The sequence below is a fragment of the Chlorocebus sabaeus genome, chromosome 7, assembly GCF_047675955.1.
Source record: "Chlorocebus sabaeus isolate Y175 chromosome 7, mChlSab1.0.hap1, whole genome shotgun sequence".
In the NCBI taxonomy this organism is placed as follows: Eukaryota; Metazoa; Chordata; class Mammalia; order Primates; family Cercopithecidae; genus Chlorocebus; species Chlorocebus sabaeus.
Genome location: NC_132910.1, coordinates 36,295,762 through 36,317,818, shown reverse-complemented (window position 1 = coordinate 36,317,818; position 22,057 = coordinate 36,295,762). Strand labels below are relative to the sequence as shown.

Here is a 22,057-nt window from a genome sequence, read left to right as displayed (position 1 = left end):
CTTTGGCCATAATGAATAGAGATACTATAAACTTTTGTGTATAAGTTTTGTGTGAACATAAATTTTCATTTCATTTCATTTCTTTTTCTTTTTCTTTTTAATTTTTTGAAACAAGGTCGTTCTTTGTTACCCAGGCTAGAGTACAGTGGTGCAGTCACATTGCATGTAGCTTCTACCTCCTGGGCTCAAGCAGTCCTGTCTCAGCCTCTTGAGTAGCTAGGACTACAAGCATGCCACCACACCTGGCTAATTTTTTGTTTTTAATTTTGTGTGTGTGTGTGGAGATGGGATCTCACTATGTTGCCCAGGCTGGTCCTGGAACTCCTGGCCTTAAGTGATCCTCACACCTCAGCTTTTCCAAGTGTTGGGATTATAGGTGTGACCTACCACACTTGGCCCAGTTTTTATTTCTTCAGTGCCAGGGTCAGCAAACTTTCTGTAGAGGGCTGGATGAAGTATTTTATGCTTTAGGGTCTCTGTTGTGGGTACTCTGCTGTTGCAGTGTGAAAGCAGTCATAGACAGTATGTAAGTAAATGAATATGGATGTGTTCCAATAAAATTTTATTTACAAAAACATGTGGGCTAGATTTTGGTACATGGCTGTAATTTGCTAACCCCTGTTTTATGGTAAATACTTAGGAATGGGATTGCAATTTATCATGAGTACATAATAAATAAATGTTTAATTTGATAAGAAAATGCCAAACTTTTAGTTTATTGACTTAAAATACAGTTAGTTTAATAACATTTGAATCATGGGATGTTATTGAACTCAGACTTCATAGTTCACGCAGCAAGCTCACCTAATTTATAAGACAGGCTTTGGTCTTGTCTGACATTGAGGGTCTATTTTGCCTTTTACTTTTATTCATATTCTTGTGTGGTCTTTTGGCTTGATATATCTTTTCTTCACAGATAAAAGGCATACTCATTTTTAAAGTATTTTTCATTTGAATTAGTTAAGATACAGTCAAACATTTTAGGGAGGTTGCCTTTTTTAAAAAGTATGTATTAGGAGCAAAGGATAGAGATGGAGTTGCTAAGTTTTTAAATCAATTAGACAGTTGATCGTATCCTAGAAATTGAATATAGCTGGATATACTCTATACTCATCACACCATGATGTCTCTTTAGAAGACTTTGTTTCAGTGCCAAACACAAACCTTTTCAGTATGGAAGCTAAACCCAGACTGTTTATCCATAAGGGAAGCTCACCTTTGAGATCATATCTTTGTTTTGTGTTAGTTTTTGATGACAACTTAGGTGTTAAATCTTAGGTTAGTAGCCAAGTATCTTTGGAATTCTTAGGAACAGCATTCTACATATGGAAGGTTGTTGTTTGTGTTTTTTTCTGAGGGATGCATAATTCACTTTCTATTTTATTGTGATTCCCTTTGCCACAAAAAGCTGGGATTTGGGGTTAAAAGGTAGGTAAATCATCTTGGATATATCAATAGCTAATGAAGTTGAAGATGATGAATAAATCAAAGGAGGTCTATTTTTGTGATTATGATTTACTATTACTTTTTCTCTTCTGAAAAAGCAGTGAAGCCCCAGAACCATAACAACATCAGGGAGGTGGGAAGACCATTTTGTGCTAATAGTAGTCCTACTCGTCTTCATGCAGTGGTTGAAAGACTGTATCCATGGGTAGGATGTGCTACTGTTGATATGATATGCTTTTTTAAAAGAGGTAACTATTTGGGGAAAAAAAGGACTCTTCTCTACTTTCTGTGGGCTTGGGCACTGGCACTTGAATCACTGGTGTGGCAATTGAACATGATCTCCTTTGAGAATCAAATAAAAGTCATAGGTCATCTTTTTAGAGTATATGTATGTTCACAAATTTAATATGAAGTTTCAGGGCTTCATTTACCCCAAAGCCAGCATTGTCCAATATAACTTTCTCTGACAATTAAAATGTTTTATGTTGGCTCTGTCTAATACAGTAATCACTAGACACATAATAGCTGTTGAGCACTTCAGATGTGTCTGATGCAACTGAGGAACTAGATTTTTTACTTCATGTATTTAAATTAATTTGTATTTAAGATTAAATATCCACATATAGGTAGTGGCTGCCAGCTTAGGCTCTTTCATATGCCATAGGTTATAATCCCTATAAAAGCGGTTTTGTGAACGTCATTGTTAGGAATTTAATTTGTTCATTTCACTTCTGATTTTTGCAATCAAGCAATAGTTATTGTATCTTGCTTTTAAGTTAAATTTTAACAGTTGTTGTCTCTATGTACCTTCTTCTTATTCAGGGAGATTTTAAGGCATTTTTCAATATTTGATCCTGTTTCTTTCATAATGGAACGTCCAGAATAGATTTGTCCTGGGCTTTTAAGCTTGTTCAGAGAATGTGAGGTGACTACCTGTTGCGTCCTGTGTTGTGGGCTCTCCAGCGTCACTTTGTCCTACATTAGGAACACTCTGGTTATTTACAGCCACCTTTGCCCAAGTATTTTAAAAGTGCATTTCCCCTTTGGGAGACTGAGGCAGGCAGATCACCTGAGGTCAGGAGGAGTTCAAGATCAGCCTGGCCAACATGGTGAAACTCCATCTCTACTAAATATAATAATTAGCTGGGCATGGTGGTGTACACCTGTAATTCCGGCTACTCAGAGGCTGAGGCAGGAGAATTGCTTGAACCTGGGAGGTAGAGATTGCAGTAAGCCAGGATCAGGCCACTGCACTCCAGCCTAGGTAACAAGAGTGAAACTGTGTCTCAAAATATAAAATAAAATCATTAAAAAATAGTGCATTTCCATACTCAAACATTATTTAGCAACAAGCTGAAAAGTTTATAGGTGACCTCCATACCGTCTGATTTTATATTTCTCTGGCAGTGGTTCTCAACCCTGGATGCACATTAGAATCAGTTGGGAAACCCGTAAAAACCATGCCCAGGCTCTAGCCCCAGAGACTTGTGATTTGAACAGAGTGGCTTCCAGGCTTCAGAGCATTTTTTAAAGCTTCTTAGTTGATTCCAGTATCCAACCAAGCTTGAAAAGCCCTCATGTATGAGATAGTTAGTGGACCTGGGCTACCTGTGTTGAGGAAAATATTCTGAATTAGAGACTAATTGATAACCTTTTCCCCCTCTTTCTAGTTGGAGCCCAGATTTCAAGTCTTCAGTAAATTAACTTCAAGCGAATGGGCCCTATTGTGCTCACACATTCAGAACCTGTTACCCAAGGAATTCCCTAAAGGTCAGTCTCTGGGAAGAAAAATTAGTGGGTTTTTGTTTTTAATCTTTACTATCACTGGATTTATTGATAAACAAAGACTGTTAATTACTTATGTGTAGACAGGGCTTTTTATATTGACTTGATTTATAGAGCTACCATTATAAATTTGATTACTGTACTATCATATTTAGGAAATAGAAAATGTGTCTTGAGAACTGTTTCTAATAGACTATTTAAAGGAGGATATATGTTATATGTACACCTATATGCTTATACACATTTAACATATCTTTAAAAGATATTCAAGAAATTAGTGATGACAGTTCTAGGGAGGGGAACTGGAGCCCTGTAGTGGGATATTTACTTTTACTATGTATTCTTTTCAGTATGGTCTTTTAAACCCCGTGCATATATTAAATTTCAAAAAAAAAAAATTCTTAATGGCTAAAAATGCTTTTTTAGTTTTATAAATAATGCTTATAGTTTTTTCTACTTGGAAACATAGAAAACAGCCTCACATTCCTTGAAATTGAGGGTCTCTGCTTGTTATTTGGTATACTATTTCTTGTGTTGGATGTGTTATTTAGGGCCTTACATCTGATTTTCCTCTCTTGAACTCATGTCCTGGGATTTTTTTGCTTTACATTTTCTTTCACCTTTTTAAATTTAATTTAATTTTATTTTTTGAGACATAGTCTCGCTCTGTTGCCAGGCTGGAGCGCAGTGGCGCAATCTCAGCTCACTGCAACCTCTGCCTCCCAGGTTCAAGAGATTCTCCTGCCTCAGCCTCCTGAGTAGCTGGAATTACAGGCGCCCACCACCATGGCCAGCTAATTTTTATATTTTTAGTAGAGACGGGGTTTCACCATGTTGGCCATGATGGTCTCTTATCTCTTTTTTTTTTTTTCTTTTTTTTTAAATTATACTTTAAGTTCTAGGGTAAATGTGCACAACATGCAGGTTTGTTACGTATGTATATATGTGCCATATTGGTGTGCTGCACCCATTAACTCGTCATTTACGTTAGGTATATCTCCTAATTCTATCCCTCCCCCGTCCCCCCTCCCCACAATAGGACCCAGTGTGTGATGTTCCCCTTCCTGTGTCCAAGTGATCTCATTGTTCAGTTCCCACCTATGAGTGAGAACATGCGGTATTTGGTTTTCTGTTCTTGCCATAGTTTGCTGAGAATGATGGTTTCCAGCTGCATCCATATCCCTGCAAAGGATACAAACTCATCCTGTTTTATGGGTGCATAGTATTCCATGGTGTATATGTGCCACATTTTCTTAATCCAGTCTGACACTGATGGACATTTGGGTTGATTCCAAGTCTTTGTTATTGTGAATAGCACCACAATAAACATATGTGTGCATGTATCTTTATAGCAGCATGATTTATAATCCTTTGGGTATATCCCCAGTAATGGGATGGCTGGGTCAAATGGTATTTCTAGTTCTAGATCCTTGAGGAATCACCACACTGTTTTCCACAATGGTTGAACTAGTTTACAGTCCCACCAACAGTGTAAAAGTGTTTCTATTTCTCCACATCCTCTCCAGCACCTGTTGTTTCCTGACTTTTTAATGATTGCCATTCTAACTGGTGTGAGATGGTATCTCATTGTGGTTTTGATTTGCATTTCTCTGATGGCCAGTGATGATAAGCATTTTTTCATGTGTCTGTTGACTGTATGAATGTCTTCTGTTGAGAAGTATCTGTTCATATCCTTTGCCCACTTTTTGATGGGGTTGTTTTTTTCTTGTAAATTTGATTGAGTTCTTTATAGGTTCTGGATATTAGCCCTTTGTCAGATGAGTAGATTGCAAAAATGTTCTCCCATTCTGTAGGTTGCCTATTCACTCTGATGGTAGTTTCTTTTGCTGTGCAGGAGCTCTTTAATTTAATGAGATCCCATTTGTCAGTTTTAGCTTTTGTTGCCATTGCTTTTGGTGTTTTAGACATGAAGTCCTTGCCCATGCCTATGTCCTGAATGGTATTATCTAGATTTTCTGTTAGGATTTTTATGGTTTTAGGTCTAACATTTAAGTCTCTAATCCATCTTGAATTAATTTTTGTATAAGGAGTTAGGAAAGGATCCAATTTCAGCTTTCTACTTATGGCTAGCCAATTTTCCCAGCACCATTTATTAAATAGGGAATCCTTTCCCCATTTCTTGTTTCTGTCAGGTTTGTCAAAGATCAGATGGCTGTAGATGTGTGGTATTATTTCTGAGGGCTCTGTTCTGTTCCATTGGTCTATATCTCTGTTTTGGTATCAGTACTATACTGTTTTGGTTACTGTAGCCTTGTAGTATAGTTTGAAGTCAGGTAGCGTGATGCCTCCAACTTTGTTCTTTTGGCTTAGGATTGTCTTGGCAATGCGGGGTCTTTTTTGGTTCCATATGAACTTTGAAGCAGTTTTTTCTAATTTTGTGAAGAAAGTCATTGGTAGCTTAATGAGGATGGCATTGAATCTGTAAATTACCTTGGACAGTATGGCCATTTTCACAATATTGATTCTTCCTATCCATGAGCATGGTATATTCTTCCATTTGTTTGTGTCCTCTTTTATTTCATTGAGCAGTGGTTTGTAGTTCTCCTTGAAGAGGTCCTTTACATCCCTTGTAAGTTGGATTCCTAGGTATTTTATTCTCTTTGAAGCAATTGTGAATGGGAGTTCATTCAAGATTTGGCTCTCTGTTTGTCTGTTACTGGTGTATAAGAATGCTTGTGATTTTTGCACATTGATTTTGTATCCTGAGACTTTGCTGAAGTTGCTTATCAGCTTAAGGAGATTTTGGGCTGAGACAATGGGGTTTTCTAAATATACAATCATGTCATCTGCAAAGAGGGACAATTTGACTTCTTCTTTTCCTAACTGAATCCCCTTGATTTCTTTCTCTTGCCTGATTGCCCTAGCCAGAACTTCCAACACTATGTTGAATAGGAGTGGTGAGAGAGGGCATCCCTGTCTTGTGCCAGTTTTCAAAGGGAATGCTTCCAGTTTTTGCCCATTCAGTATGATATTGACTGTGCGTTTGTCATAAATAGCTCTTATTATTTTGAGATACGTTCCATCAATACCGAATTTATGGAGAGTTTTTAGCATGAAGAGCTGTTGAATTTTGTCAAAAGCCTTTTCTGCATCTATTGAGATAACGATGTGGTTTTTGTCTTTGGTTCTGTTTATATGCTGGATTACATTTATTGATTTGTGTATGTTGAACCAGTCTTTCATCCCAGTGATGAAGGCCACTTGATTATGGTGGATAGGTTTTTTGATGTGGTGCTGGATCCGGTTTGCCAGTATTTTATGGAGGATTTTTGCGTCGATGTTCATCAGGGATATTGGTCTAAAATTCTCTTTTTTTGTTGTATCTCTGTCTGGCTTTGATATCAGGATGATGTTGGCCTCGTAAAATGAGTTAGGGAGGATTCCCTGTTTTTCTATTGATTGGAATAATTTCAGAAGGAATAGTACCAGCTCCTCCTTGTACCTCTGGTAGAATTCGACTGTGAATCCATCTGGTCCTGGACTTTTTTTGGTTGGTAGGCTATTAATTATTGCCTCAATTTCAGAGCCTGCTATTGGTCTATTCAGGGATTCAACTTCTTCCTGCTTTAGTCTTGGGAGAGTGTAAGTGTTCAGGAAATTATCCATTTCTTCTAGGTTTTCAAGTTTATTTGCGTAGAGGTGTTTATAGTATTCTCTGATGGTAGTTTGTATTTCTGTGGGGTCGGTGGTGATATCCCCTTTATCATTTTTTATTGCATCTATTTGATTCTTCTCTCTTCTTCTTTATTAGTCTTGCTAGTGGTCTATCAATTTTGTTGATCTTTTCAAAAAATCAGCTCCTGGATTCATTGATTTTTTGAAAAGTTTTTTGTGTCTCTATTTCCTTCAGTTCTGCTCTGATCTTATTATTTCTTGCCTTCTGCTAGCTTTTGAATGTGTTTGCTTTTGCTTCTCTAGTTCTTTTAATTGTGATGCTAGGGTGTCAATTTTAGATCTTTCCTGCTTTCTCTTGTGGGCATTTAGTGCTGTAAATTTCCCTCTACACACTGCTTTATATGTGTCCCAGGGATTCTGGTATGTTGTATCTTTGTTCTCATTGGTTTCAAAGAATATCTTTATTTCTGCCTTCATTTTGTTATGTACCCAGTAGTCATTCAGGAGCAGGTTGTTCAGTTTCTATGTAGTTGAGCGGTTTTGATTGAGTTTCTTAGTCCTGAGTTCTAGTTTGATTGCACTGTGGTCTGAAAGACAGTTTGTTGTAATTTCTGTTCTTTTACATTTGCTGAGGAGTGCTTTGCTTCCAACTATGTGGTCAATTTTGGAATATGTGTGATGTGGTGCTGAGAAGAATGTACATTCTGTTGATTTGGGGTGGAGAGTTCTGTAGATGTCTATTAGGTCCACTTGGTGCAGAGTTGAGTTCAATTCCTGGATGTCCTTGTTACTTTCTGTCTCGTTGATCTGTCCAATGTTGACAGTGGGGTGTTGAAGTCTCCCATAATTATTGTATGGGAGTCTAAGTCTCTTTGTAAATCTCTAAGGACTTGTTTTATGAATCTGGGTGCTCCTGTATTGAGTGCATATATATTTAGGATAGTTAGCTCTTCCTGATGAATTCATCCCTTTACCATTATGTAATGGCCTTCTTTGCCTCTTTTGATCTTTGATGGTTTAAAGTCTGTTTTATCAGAGACTAATATTGCAACCCCTGCTTTTTTTTTTTTGTTTTCCATTTGCTTGGTAGCTCTTCCTCCATCCCTTTATTTTGAGCCTGTGTGTGTCTCTGCATGTGAGATGGGTCTCCTGAATACAGGAAACTGATGGGTCTTGACTCTTTATCCAATTTGCCAATCTGTGTGTTTTAATTGGAGCATTTAGTCCATTTACATTTAAGGTTAATATTGTTATGTGTGAACTTGATCCTCTCATTATGATATTAGTTGGTTATTTTGCTCGCTGCTTGATGCAGTTTCTTCCTAGCATCGATGGACTTTACATTTTGACATGTTTTTGCAATGGCTGGTACCAGTTGTTCCTTTCCATGTTTAGTGCTTCCTTCGGGGTCTCTTGTAGGGCAGGCCTGGTGGTGACAAAATCTCTAAGCATTTGCTTGTCTGTAAAGGATTTTCTTTCTCCTTCACTTATGAAACTTAGTTTGGCTGGATATGAAATTCTGGGTTGAAAATTCTTTAAGAATATTGAATATTGGCCCCCACTCTCTTCTGGCTTGTAGAGTTTCTGCCAAGAGATCTGCTGTTAGTCTGATGGGCTTTCCTTTGTGTGTAACCCGACCTTTCTCTCTGGCTGCCCTTAATATTTTTTCCTTCATTTCAACTTTGGTGAATCTGACAATTGTGTGTCTTGGAGTTGCTCTTCTCGAGGAGTAGCTTTGTGATGTTCTCTATATTTCCTGAATTTGAATGTTGACCTGCCTTACTAGGTTCGGGAGGTTCTCCTGGATCTTATCCTGAAGAGTGTTTTCCAACTTGGTTCCATTTTCTCCGTCATTTTCAGGCACACCAATCAGATGTAGATTTGGTCTTTTCACATAATGCCATATTTCTTGGAGGCGCTGTTCATTTCTTTTTCCTCTTTTTTCTCTAGACTTCTTGCTTCATTTCATTCATTTGATCTTCAATCACTGATACTCTTTGTTCCAGATGATCGAGTCGGTTACTGAAGCTTGTGCATTTGTCACATAGTTCTCATGTTATGGTTTTCATCTCTATCAGTTCTTTTAAGGACTTCTCTACATTGGTTATTCTAGTTAACCATTCATCAAATCTTTTTTCAAGGTTTTTAGTTTCTTTGCGCTGGTTATGTAGTTCCTCCTTTAGCTCTGAGAAGTTTGATCGACTGAAGCCTTCTTCTCTCGACTCGTCAAAGTCATTCTCTGTCCAGCTTTGTTCCGTTGCTGGTGATAAGCTGCGTTCCTTTGGAGGGGGAGATGCACTCTGATTTTTTGAATTTCCAGCTTTTCTGCACTGCTTTTTCCCCATCTTTGTGGTTTTATCTGCCTTTGGTGTTTGATGATGGTGACGTACTGATGGGATTTTGGTGTGCGTGTCTTTTCTGTTTGTTTGTTTTCCTTCTAACAATCAGGACCTTCAGCTGTAGGTCTGTTGGAGTTTGCTTGAGGTCCACTCCAGAGCTGTTTGCCTGGGTATCAGCAGCAGAGGCTGCAGAAGATAGAATATTGCTGAACAGCTAGTGTTGCTGTCTGATTCTTGCTCTGGAAGCTTCATCTCAGGGGTGTACCCCGCTGTGTGAGGTGTGAGGTGTTGGTCTGCACTTAGTAGGGGATGTCTCCCAGTTAGGCTACTCAGGGGTCAGGGACCCACTTGAGCAAGCAGTCTGTCTATTCTCAGATCTCAACCTCCATGCTGGGAGATCCACTGCTCTCTTCAAAGCTGTCAGACGGGGGCATTTACCTCTGCGGAGGTTTCTGCTGCTTTTTGTTTAGCTATGCCCTGTCCCCAGAGGAGGAGTCTACAGAGGCAGGCTGGCCTCTTTGAGCTGTGGTGGGCTCCACCCAATTCGAGCTTCCTGATGGCTTTGTTTACCTACTTAAGCCTCAGCAATGGTGGGCGCCCCTCCCCCAGCCTCGCTGCTGCCTTACGGTTAGATCTCAGACTGCTGTGCTAGCAATGAGGGAGGCTCCTTGGGCGTGGGACCCTCTGGGCCAGGTGTGGGATATAATCTCCTGGTGTGCCATATGCTAAGACTCTTGGTAAAGCGCAGTATTAGGGTGGGAGTTACCCGATTTTCCAGGTGTTGTGTGTCTCAATTTCTTTTGGCTAGGAAAGAGAATTCCCTTCCCCCTTGCACTTCCTAGGTGAGGCAATGCCTCGCTCTGCTTCAACTCACACTGGTCGGGCTCCACCAGCGGAGCAGCACCAATTGTCCGACACAACCCAGTGAGATGAACCCGGTACCTCAGTTGAAAATGCGGAAGTCACCCGTCTTCTATGTCACTCACACCGGGAGCTGGAGGCTGTTTCTGTTCCTATTCGGCCATCTTAGGCACACTCGGTCTCTATCTCTTGACCTTATGATCTGTCCACCTCGGCCTCCCAAAGTGCTAGGATTACAGGAATGAGCCACTGTGCCCAGCCTCTTTCACCCTTTTATTTCACCATGTTCCAATTTGTCTCTTTTTATCTTTTGCACAAATTCTTATTCCTTCAATTTATTTCCAGCTTAATTAATGGCACTACTATTGTTCATGTCACCCAACCTGGAATTCTGAGTCTTCTTGATCTCTTTTTCCTTTGATCCTGAAGGATATCTACTTCCTAGATTGTTACTCCTGTGTCAGTGGCATTACTTGTAATCTCTCATACCGCTGTGCCTCACCCTTACCTCCACTGGCTCTGCCTTTATAGCTGAAAGCATCATTAAGATACATCTATCCCACATATCACACTATATTTAGAAATATTTTCTCAACATATATAACCCTCCTACTTAACAGTTTATTGTTAGGCTAAGATGTAAGGCCTTTTAGGCTCTTTCTGTGACTGGCTTTTCTTCGCGAGCTTCATCTCCAGCTTTTCTCCACATTCACCCTTTGTTCCAACTATGCAGAACTACTTGGCCAACCCAGCAGCGCAGCGTATCTTGGGCTTTCTTGTCTGTGTACACAGTTTATTTGCTGGAAATAAGTTCTAGTCCATTGTCAGCTGAATGAACTTCTCTTCAATTTCTAAGGCTTAGTTCAGATGTCACTTTCTCTATTGATAGTTAACTGCCTTTTCCCTGTGTTCTCCATAGCACTTTGTTTCTTTATTTATTATTCATTGTAATACTTATCACATTGCTTCTATTATATTTTTTCACTTAACCATGAGCCCCTACAGGTAGCATGTGATTGATTTATCTTTCCATCACTAGTTTCTAGCATAGTACTTGCATGTAAAAAGTGTTATTAAATGAATAAGAAAGTAAATGTAAACATATACAATTTTTGAACTCTTAGTTTATAACCATGTGAGGTCACTAATTCAGTGTTTTTAAAGTTTAGTAAAAGCTAACCTGAGTTTTACATTTCTGAGGAAAGAGTTTAATAAGTTACTTTTTAGTAACTTATTAATCAATTATGAGAAAAATGTTCACCTATTTGCAAAAGCTGACTTTTTTTTTTTTTTTTTTTTTTTTTTTTTTGAGACAGAGTCTCGCTCTGTTGCCCAGCCTGAAGTGCGGTGGTGCAATCTTGGCTCACTGCAACCTCCTTCCCCCAGGTTCAAGTGATTCTCATGTTTCAACCTCCTGAATAACTGGGATTACAGGCGTGTGCCACCACAACTGGCTAATTTTTTTTTTTTTTTCCAGACTGAGTCTCGCTTTGTCACCCAGGCTGGAGTGCAGTGATGTAATCTTGGCTCACTGCATCCTCTGCCTCCTGGGTTGAAGCAATTCTCGTGTCTCAGCCTCCTGAGTAGCTGGGAATACAGGCGTGTGCCCCATGCCTGGCTAATTTTTGTATTTTTAGTAGAGACAGGGTTTCATTATGTTGGCCAGACTGGTCTCGAACTCCTGACCTCAGGCGATCCACCCGCCTTGACCTCCCAGAGTGCTAGGAATACAGGGGTGAGGCACCGCACCCAGCCTAATTTTTAGTAGAATTGGGGTTTCACCTTGTTGGCCAGGATGGTCGAACTCCTCACCTCAAGTGATCTGCCCACCTCAGCCTCCTAAAGTGCCGAGATTACAGGTGTGAGCCCCCGCACCTGGCCAAGAGCTGAGTTTTTAAACAGTGCTCTTAGATGATTCAGAATACTTTTCATGCAAATCACTTATACATGAGTACATGACAATTGGACTTTTATTTAAAGTAGAAAACAGAGTAAGCTTTTATCAGCATAACCACAGTTTTATGTTCTCGAAAGTAGTAATGCTGTATTTATTTAACATATATTGTTTTGATATTTTGCTTATTCTCTCTTCATTGCATATCCATTTGAATGTGGACATTTATTTGCCTTTTGTTATTCCTTAGTTTGGATGTAAGGATCATGGTAGAAATTTGCTATAGTTTCCAAGTTTATGTTCCTTATAGAGTCTTTAATACACATTTAAAGTTGATGCTGTGCTAAATTACTTTTTTTTTTTTAAATTACTTTTGTTTTTTTTTGAGATGAAGTCTTGCTCTGTTGCCCAGGCTGGAGTGCAGTGATGCAGCCTTGGCTCACTGCAACGTCCGCTTCCCAGGTTCAAGCAATTCTCTACCTCAGCCTCCTGAGTAGCTAGGATTACAGGCGCTTGCCACCACACCTGGCTAATTTTTTTGTGTGTGTGTGTGTGTTTAGTAGAGATGGGGTTTCACCATCTTGGCCATGCTGGTCTTGAACTCTTGACCTTGCGATCTGCCTGCCTCGGCCTCCCAAAGTGCTGGAATTAAAGGCATGAGCCACCGTAGCTGGCCTATTTTTTAAACAGTAGTTGTAAGTCTATAGATGTTGGTGGTCTAGAATTTCTCAGATTTTCAAATAGGAAAATCTAGAAATTGAAATAAAAAATAGAGATTTAGAAATGTAAGTTCTCTAGGTGTACCTACTCTAAATTTATCAACAGTAGGTGAGGAAAAGGATTTCATTCAAAATGACCAAGTAGAAGCATTTGTATTCTATTCTTCTTCCTAATGTTATCTGAATGTAACAAAAAGAATAAAGAATAAGGAAGAAATCTTTTAACTTAAGTGAAATGAGGAGAAAACAGTAATCCCAAGCCTCAGATCATGAGAAGAGCTGCCAAACATTGTGAACATTGAAGCAAATTGAGAAGTGTGCAAATATCTACAGATTTTAAACACAGCAGAGCTCTCACATGGTAGGTAGTAAGGGGACTACAAAGTGTCAGGCAAGGCGAAGCTGCAGGGAAAGACACAGATGTACCTTTTTTTTTTTTTTTTTTTTTTTTTTTTTGCAGTAAAGAGTGGCAAGAAGCAGCAGAGTAGAGGAGGTAGTATATAGAGCCATCTCCTTGGTCTCAGTTGGTGGAAAGCAGCTGAAGAGAAGTAAATACTGAATCACAATGCAGACATTTGAGAGCTTAACACTCTCCCCTTCTCTAATTCTGCTCCCCAACCCTACTGGCTTCATTACAGTTCTTCAGCCATGTGAAGCACAATCTTACTTCAAGCCTTTCGGTTTTAATTGTTGCTTAGCCTGGAATTTTATTCCCCTAGAAATTCTTAGGGATTGCTCCCTCATTCATTCAGGTTTCTGTTCTTGTGTGAATCCCTCAGAGAAACGTTCCTTGACCATGCAGACTGAAACAGCAACCCTAGGAACATTATATTTTCAAAGCTCACTGAATTTTTTTCATAACCATCAGACATAATTGATTTCTTTGTTTATTTTTTTCTCTCTCTCATGAGAATCTAAACTCCAAAAGGACGCAGACTTTAGCAGGCTTCTGTTCTTCCTCTACATTCTTAGCATGTAAAACATTGCCGGACACATAGTGGTTGCTTAATAAATATTTGTTGAATAAATTATTCAGCAAACAGTAGGCAACACAGAGTTCCTGTGCCCAGTATAAACTGGGGGATCTGTATGAGAGGCTTAAGAGACATTATCAGCCAATAGCAATAAGTGGTCTTTATTTTGAACCTGATTCATATAAAATATCTATAAAAATCAACTATGACATTTATGAGATTTTGAACTCATCAAATATTGGATATTTGATATTAACAAAATGATGGTTACTAGTTTTAGTGACCTTTAAAATATTTTTTAACAAGTATTTTAAACCCTTCAATATACTTTAAAAAGTATTTAGTAATACCTTTTTTAGAGTCCTTTTTTTTGGAGATTCTTATACACATGCACGCGCGCGTGCACACACACACACACACACTTTATAACAGATTATATAATGCCTGAATTTTGATTCAAAATAAGTTTAAATTTCTGACTGTTAAAGAATAACTTAAAATATATATATATGTAATAGAGGATGTTGATTGTAATGCTACATTTAGATCCCATGAATACATTCCAAAGCCTGATATATTATTTTATTTAAAACTGTCAATGCTTATAATGCCATCCTTTGTAACTCTTTAAACTCAGGTTGAAATATCAACCTAAAAATAGTAAAGATTCTGACTTATGTGAGGGATTGCATACAAAAAAAAAATTTGAAGGCCATTTTTCTAAATTACCTTTAGATAGTTTCTGTTTCCAGGGTTATTCTCTGCTGTACCTTCCAGGAAAGATTAGTTGTACTGTTATTGATGTGAACTGAAGGTCTGTCCCAATTTGACTTTTTAATGCCTGGAGAGAAATGAATGTAGTGCTCAAAGATTATGCAGTTGCCACTTAAAATACTCTAGAGCCATCATAGACTTTAGAGATGCATTTATGCTTCCCTAAAAACAAAAAGTAGAGTTTCCATAAGCAAAATATCTAGTGAGTTCTCCTGTTTTCTGCTTTTTCATTCTGTAATCTAATGCAGGTTCCCTAATCACTGAAAGGAGGTGAACAGTTTTTCTTCCCCATTATATAATTTTATATTTTGGTGGTTCATACATAATAAATACTTTCAAATTATTAATTAGGCTTTTCTTATGTTTATCATGGTGTTCTGCGGAATCTGTTGATTCTTCTGGATTAGGTGATTTATGTGCTTAGTTTGAAATAAATTTCAATTAAATAGTGTATTCTTAAAATGACATTCTGTTGTGTATAGTTTTTTAGTTGTAAAGTCATATTTTTAATGCATTAAAATTAATTTGTAAATGAATATTTCATGGTGTACACCTGAAAGATAATAAGGGTTTTTGTTTTTTTTTTTTTTGGTTGAAAATAAAAAGTGCTTATGTATGTGTAGCACTATGAGTCAGTCAGGATTTAGTTTTAGAGAATAGAATCTGTTCTAGCAGTTTATGCAGGAAAATACTTATTACATGGCATTAGTGGCTTACAAAATCATGGAGGAGAGGAAAGGGCAGACAAAACAGATTTTGGACTCATGGTTAAATTTAAACACATCTCCCAGTGGTATACCTCAACACTGGTTTCTAAGGGAGCTGCAGCTGTCGGTGTGGATCAGGAGACTGTTGTAGGGTGGCAAACTATGTCCTTCAGGCAAAATCTGGCCTATCACCTGCTTGTCTATGTCTTACAGACTAAGAATGGTTGTTATATTTTTAAATATTTGAAAAAATCAAAGGAAAAATAATGTTTTATGACACTTAAAAATTAATAAATTCACAATGGGCACAGTGGTGGGCACCTGTAGTGTAGTCTTAGCTACTTGGGAGGCCAAGGTGGGAGGAGAATTGCTTTAGGCCAGGCATTTGAGAATATCCTGGACAACATAGCAAAATACTTTCTCAAATTAAAAATGAAAAAAATGTGAAATTCAAATGTCAGCGTTTATTTGAACACAGCAATACATGCTCACTTACCTATTATATATGGCTGCTTTCACACTACAGTGGCAGTGTTAAGTAGTTGTAACAAAAACCACATGGCAAAATATTTGGTATCTGACCCTTAACTGAGAAAGTTCTCAACTCCTGCTCTAGAACACATAGTTCAGTGCCATTGCAAAAAGCTACCTCTACTGTTGCTTGCTCCAGTCATACTATAACTATTATGACCAGGCAAATAGATGTGACATGCACTGCCTCCCAGCAGCCAGCAGGATAATTACTGGGTACTGGGATCTCTGTCCAACACTTCAGCTAAAAAATGTATGTATATCATGGACAGTGTGGTCTCTGCTTCACTTCTCCTTTTCAAAGCTTAGGCAAGGCCATGTGCGGTGGCTCACGCCTGTAATCCCAGCACTTTGGGAGGCCAAGGCAGGTGGATATCTTGAGCTCAAGAGTTCAAGACCAGCCTGGGCAACAGAGCAAAACTCTGTCTCTGCAAAAAATACACAAATTAGCTGGATATGGTGATATGCACCTGTAGTACCACCTACTCAGGAGACTGAGGCAGGAGGATTGCCTGAGTCTGGAAGGTTGAGGATGAAGTGAGCCATGGTCGTGTCACTGTACTCCCGTGCGAGTTACAGTGAGACACTATTTGGGAAAAAAAAAAAGCTGGGGCAAGTAAGTTTGATTGGCTGAACCTAAATTGCAACGAGAACCTATTTGCAAAGGAGTCTGTGTAAACCTTGCTTACTTTGTTTTATAGCCTCTGTAATACGTGAAAGCCCATTACAGGAGCAAGGTATGATGGATCTTGAGCTGCAGTCCCCACCACATTTATCATATACTGGCTGTAAGAATTTGGAACATACTCTTTGTTTATTAAAATGATTAATTTTTTTTCTTAATTCCAATTCAAAGTCATTGGTTGGTTTTGCAGTAACCAATGCCAATCATGTCATAACTAAACATTGATTGCCTTCCATGTGGTAGTCATATCACATGTATTCTGACTGTCTTTTCTTACAGCATTGTAAAGCCAGTATCATACTCATCTCCATTTACTATTAAGGAAAATGTAGCTTAGGGTAGTTTGATTTACTTTTCCTGAGGTCACATAGATAGTGAATGGAGGAACAGAATTTGCAATTCATATCTGCCTGACTCCAGAACTTTTTTACTGCCAGCTATTCTTGCTAGTCTATTGCTTGTCCCTGTAATGCAGTGTTTTTGTGAATCAAATCAGATGTTTTTTTATCACATATTGAAGTTGTTTAAACATTGTTTCTTAGTTTCATTGCCTTTACAGAAATTTCAATCTGTCTTTATTTCTTCTTCGGTAAAAGGGAACTAATCAATTTTGTATTCTGTTTTTGCATAATGATTCATAGTTTAATGCAAAAGGTCTCTGCAAATGTGTAATATCATGCACAAAATATATTGCTTAGACAAAAGACTGTAGACATTTTAGTATTGATAATATTATGCATTTATGTTTTATGAGGAATACATGTATAAGCTTCAAGCACAATATTCACTGGAGGGAATAAAAATTTGCTCTTAGCACCCTGACAAGGAATAGAGACATTGCTTTTAAAGTAGTAGAATATGATAAATCAGGCCAATCAGGTAAGGAATCAGGGATACACTTTCTGTGAGAATATTTTGGTGAAAAAACATTTTTACTTTAGATCATTAGTCACAATATCTGAACTTTTTGAAGTAGTCTAAGTATTTTCAAGGCAAGGCCTTTGGGGAAAAAATAAAAGTATAAAATCAGTGTTTACAGAGGAAAAGAGAAGTAAAGAAGAGAAGAAAAGAAGATAAATATATAAGCTGCTGAAGCACTAGTGTGGCCTAAGCACAGTGCTGACGTACTGACAAGTTTATAACAACCAACTAGCCAGGAAAAAAAAAAAAAACCCCAATTTTTAGTGTTTGCTGATTGCTGTGGTGCAAATATTCTCACTTTGGCTGGTCCCAAGCTATTTGTAGTTTGACAGCTGGATGTCCAGAATTTCTGAAAACTTAGCCATCGGCTCTCATGAGCTGGTACAAGCTGGATCTAACACACCACTATTTAGTTTAGCTTCAGCAGAAGGTAAGAACAGTAGATGAAGGCAGAAATATTTTGCATTTACATTTTAGTGGATATGCAAGATTATGGAACCTGTCTTTTTTAAATCAAAAGTCACAATATGGAAGTATATTATTTTATTCACAGAAGAATAAGGTTAATAGTTAAGTACTCGTGATATTGGAGTTTTTTTCTAAGGTTATTATCTCATTTTCTCATTAATAAAAGAATTGCTCAGAACTCATTAAATGACATAATACATTGCTGTGTTTAATTGCTAATAGTCACAATCATAGTTTACTATAATCTGGAACTTCTGGGCTTAAACAGTCCTCTCACCTTGGCCTTCCAAAGTGCTGGGATTACAGGCACGAGCCAACATGACTACCTCAACAGTAATTTTTTATTTGTATTTGCCTTTGGCAGATTCTGCCAAGAAATTATTTCCTTAATATTCTGAATATTCTGTATTTAATATTGAGGCATTGTGTTATGATTATGGCTAATTTGAATTAAAGATAGTGGGAGCTCCTCACAGGAAAAGAAAATGTAGTTACATGTATGTAACATTTCCCCTGTGTGTCAGATGTATCTAGAGATACTAAGAATTCTTTGCCAAGATACTGCTCATGAGTCATATTTCTTGTCACCAGTCTGGTTACACCCTTGGTGGAAGATACACAAAGTAAACATGGGTTTTGTGGTTTTTTTTTTTTTTTTTTTTAAAGTTATTCGGGACAAAAATACTTGATCATTTTGTCCAAATGTTTTAAGGAAGAACAAATAGTACTATCTTTAGTAGGAACAACTAGAAAATAAAATTGCCATTGCTTTCATAAGTAAAGTTACTTCCTAAAGACAAAGAGCTTCCACTTAATAAAAGCGTACTGGATTTGGAGTTACATGTCTTGAATTCAAATTTTAGCTAATGCTAGTTGTTGGATCTTTTTGGCAAGCTGCTTAAACTCTGAGCTTCCATTTTTTTAAATGTGTAAAGTAGGCATACCATTTTGTGGTAGGAAATAAATGAATAAATTTTTGTGAAAATACCTAGCATTGTACTTGGCTATGAATCTTAAGGCTTTATTTCCTGGACAAAAACTGATATAGAGGCAGGAAATGAGAGTTCCTTAGGGATTAACTCCAGCCTGGGCTACTAATTACTGATGCTGTCCCTTTAGACTTAAAATGATTCAAGGAAAGAATGGCTAGTGTTTTCCACTTGGAAATACTGATTACAAGCCAGTGGGCAGTAACTGAGCTGCAAAAATCTGATTGGCTAGAATGGTCTTAGGATAGGCCAGTGAAATTCATTTATTTTCTTCTGTAATTGACGATCTTTTAAAAATGTGCTTTCTTTCCTAACACTCTTCTTCCCCACAGCCCTACCTCCCTGAAGCTAAATTAGGTTTCCCTGATGTACTTTTCTCTACTCTTCCTGTGTTTCCCTAGTACATGCTTTGCCTTTATCATCCTTCCTAATCTTTGCTACCACCCAGCCTCTAAACTCCACCAGGTCAGATATCATGTCTATCTTAAATGAATTGTCATTTCCTGGCACATGGTGTAAATGCCACATATTCCAGGTTGTTGATATGTACCACTGTATCCCAAGCACCTACTCAGCATAATGGTTAATGTTTTATAAATTATTCATGATTCAGAATATTATAGTGTAAAAATGATCATTCTTTACCATAATTTTCATCATATATTCATAGGAAGACTGAGAGATTATGCCAAAGTTGTGATGACTCCAAAATACTAATAGGAAATTGCTGTCTTTTTATTAAAGGCATATCTAGGGTATTGAACACTACCAGAACCGTGTTGGTATTCCCAGCATGACTTTTTTGTTGTTGGAGACCATGGGTAGGTTTGTCTGAAGACTAGAAGAAACTCAGATTTATTTTGCTATTAAAAGTTGTGCATTTGATTTAATATCTAATGTCTATTGAAAAACCAGTTCCCTCCCTTCCTCCCTTCCTTCTTTCCTTCCTCCCCTCTCTAAATATTCCTACAAATACGTATATTTTTCTTGTTACTTGCTGAGCAGATGAAATTTAAGGATTTGTGTGTGTGTGTGTCAGAGGGTTAAAAGGAACAAAATGGCTGTGTTGATAAATAGCTAAGAATCACTTTAGAAAAAAGTACATGTATCTGATTTAAACATGGTTCAGTTGTGCTCACATTAGCAGCACAGAGAAGATTAGCATGGCTACTGCACAAGGATGAGGTGCAAATTTGTGAAGCATTCCATTAAAGAAAAAAAAAAAGAAGAGGAAATAAATAAATGTGGTTCAATTGAGACTAACTTAAGAAATGAATTGGTTGGTATATAAGTATTTAATTTCAGTTAATATAAATATATTTTTATATAAAAGTGATTTTTAGGGTTAGTTGAACTAAATTCAGAAGTATTGCAAAGTATTTTCTTTAAAGAGCTATTAATTTAATGAAGGACAGGCACAACCATTCTAAAGTAGTTAATGTTGTCTTTTGTTAACATGTGTCCTTGTAAAATATTTGCTTTCTGTCCATGTATTTTTAATTTCCAAAAGTTACATTGTAATGTATTTCATCTTATTTTTTAATTTTTTTTAACCCATCACTATGTTTCTAAGATATGTCCAACTTAAATGGATCTGAAATATATGCTTTTAAATAACTATATATAGTTGTGTATCAACTTTGGTTTGCCTATTCTTTTGCTCAGTGATGGACCTCTTAAATAGCTTCCAAAAAATTCCTGCCAATGAGAGAATTTCTTCAGAGTGTAGATATAGAAGAGGAATGCAAGATTCCAAGTGATGCAAAATTACCCTTTAGATCCAGTTCATTTTCTCACTAGTCATGTATGTAGTTTCTGTCCACATGTCTAAGGACACAGCATTTTCCAGCTTTCTGATTGTTGCTAATCTATTACGTGCAAAGTGGCATTTTCTTTCAATGTACATTTCTCTGAATACTAATTAAATTTAAACACCTCTATGTTTGATGACCTTCCAGATTGCTTGTTCATATTTTTTGCCTTTTTTTCCAGTGGGATTGCTGTGTTTTTCTTTTTCTTTCTTTTTTTTTTTTTTGGTATTATTTGTAAATTCTATATTCTAATTCTTACCAGTTTTAGATATTTTAAATATCTTCTATTGTGTTCTCTCTTTTTTTGTTGGTTTACAGTGTTCCTTTCCAAGCCAAAATATTTAATTTTGAAGTAATTACATTCATCATTTTATTTTTATATATGATAAGTGATTTTGAATTTATCCTTTTAGAGTTCTTACTTGATTCATAAGAATATGAATATATATATATATTTGCCGGGCTTGGTGACTCACTCCTGTAATCCCAGCACTTTGGGAGGCCAAGGCGGGTGAATCACTTGAGGTCAGGAGTTCGAGACCAGCCTGGCCAACATGGTGGAACCCCATCTCTACAAAAACACACAGAAAATTAGCCAGGCATGGTGGTGCACATCTGTAATCCTAGCTACTCAGGAGGCTGAGACAGGAGAATTGCTTGAACCCAGGAGGTGGAGGTTGCAGTGAGCCGAGATCATGGAATTGCATTCTAGCCTGGGTGACACAATAAGACTTCATCACAAACAACAACAACAAAGAATATGTATATTCTTCTATTAGCTTTATAGTTTACCTTTCATATTTGGATCTTTAATCCATTTTGAGCCCACCTCTGTATGTGGCTTTAGGGAGGGGTCTAGTTTAATTGTGTTCTAAAATTAGTGAGTTAGTTTCTCAGTGCCATCTACGTGATTGTTATATACCCTTTTCTGTGACAACTATCACATGTTTGGTTCTATCACATGTTTGGTTCTGATTAGATATATGGATCTCCGTCTGAGATTTCTCACCCCTACCTTGGTCAGTTTGTTCTTATATCATTCTGATTTTATTACCATGGTTTGGTAGAAGATTATTTTCAAAGTCTATATAGTTTAATTTTCAAGTTTCATGATCATTGTTACCTGTTATGTTTCCTAAGTACATTTAAATTATGCTTAACACTCTTAACTAGTAACCATTATGATCCTTGAGATATATGTATTATAAATTCTTGATCAATTTCTTTAATTATAATTAAATGTAATTTCTTCAGGGTCTCTTTTTTCCCCACGTTATTTAAATGTTAGATTTTGCTTTTCAGGAGACATCTGGATTTGAAATTATTAAATGAGTTGTTATCTTGTCTAAAGTCTGAGAGTATAAGTGTACGTATACTCTAAGTGTATATTAAATGGTATGAAAATTTTTAAATCAGTCAAAAATTAAAAGCAAGTGAATATTTTTTAAAAAACCTAGATCAATAGTAAGTTTCACGTTAGAAATAGGTTGCTTTTAAAAACAAGTCCAAATATTTTA

The 22,057-nt window shown here is 37.2% G+C and overlaps 1 protein-coding gene and 1 pseudogene across 5 annotated transcripts in view; both read left to right on the top strand.

Moving 5' to 3' along the window:
- WDFY3 (WD repeat and FYVE domain containing 3) overlaps nucleotides 1–22,057 on the top strand; it is a 308,566-nt gene that overhangs the window by 70,390 nt on the left and 216,119 nt on the right. For 4 of the 5 annotated variants that reach the window (XM_073017468.1, XM_007999126.3, XM_007999120.3 and 1 more), the window contains one exon: nucleotides 3,117–3,216. The exons of the other annotated variant lie outside the window; for it this stretch is intronic. The gene's annotated coding sequence lies outside the window, so the exon portion shown is untranslated. The remainder of the gene's footprint in view (nucleotides 1–3,116; nucleotides 3,217–22,057) is intronic. 5 annotated transcript variants of the gene reach the window in all.
- Nucleotides 19,844–19,944, top strand: LOC119624005 (U6 spliceosomal RNA; annotated as a pseudogene).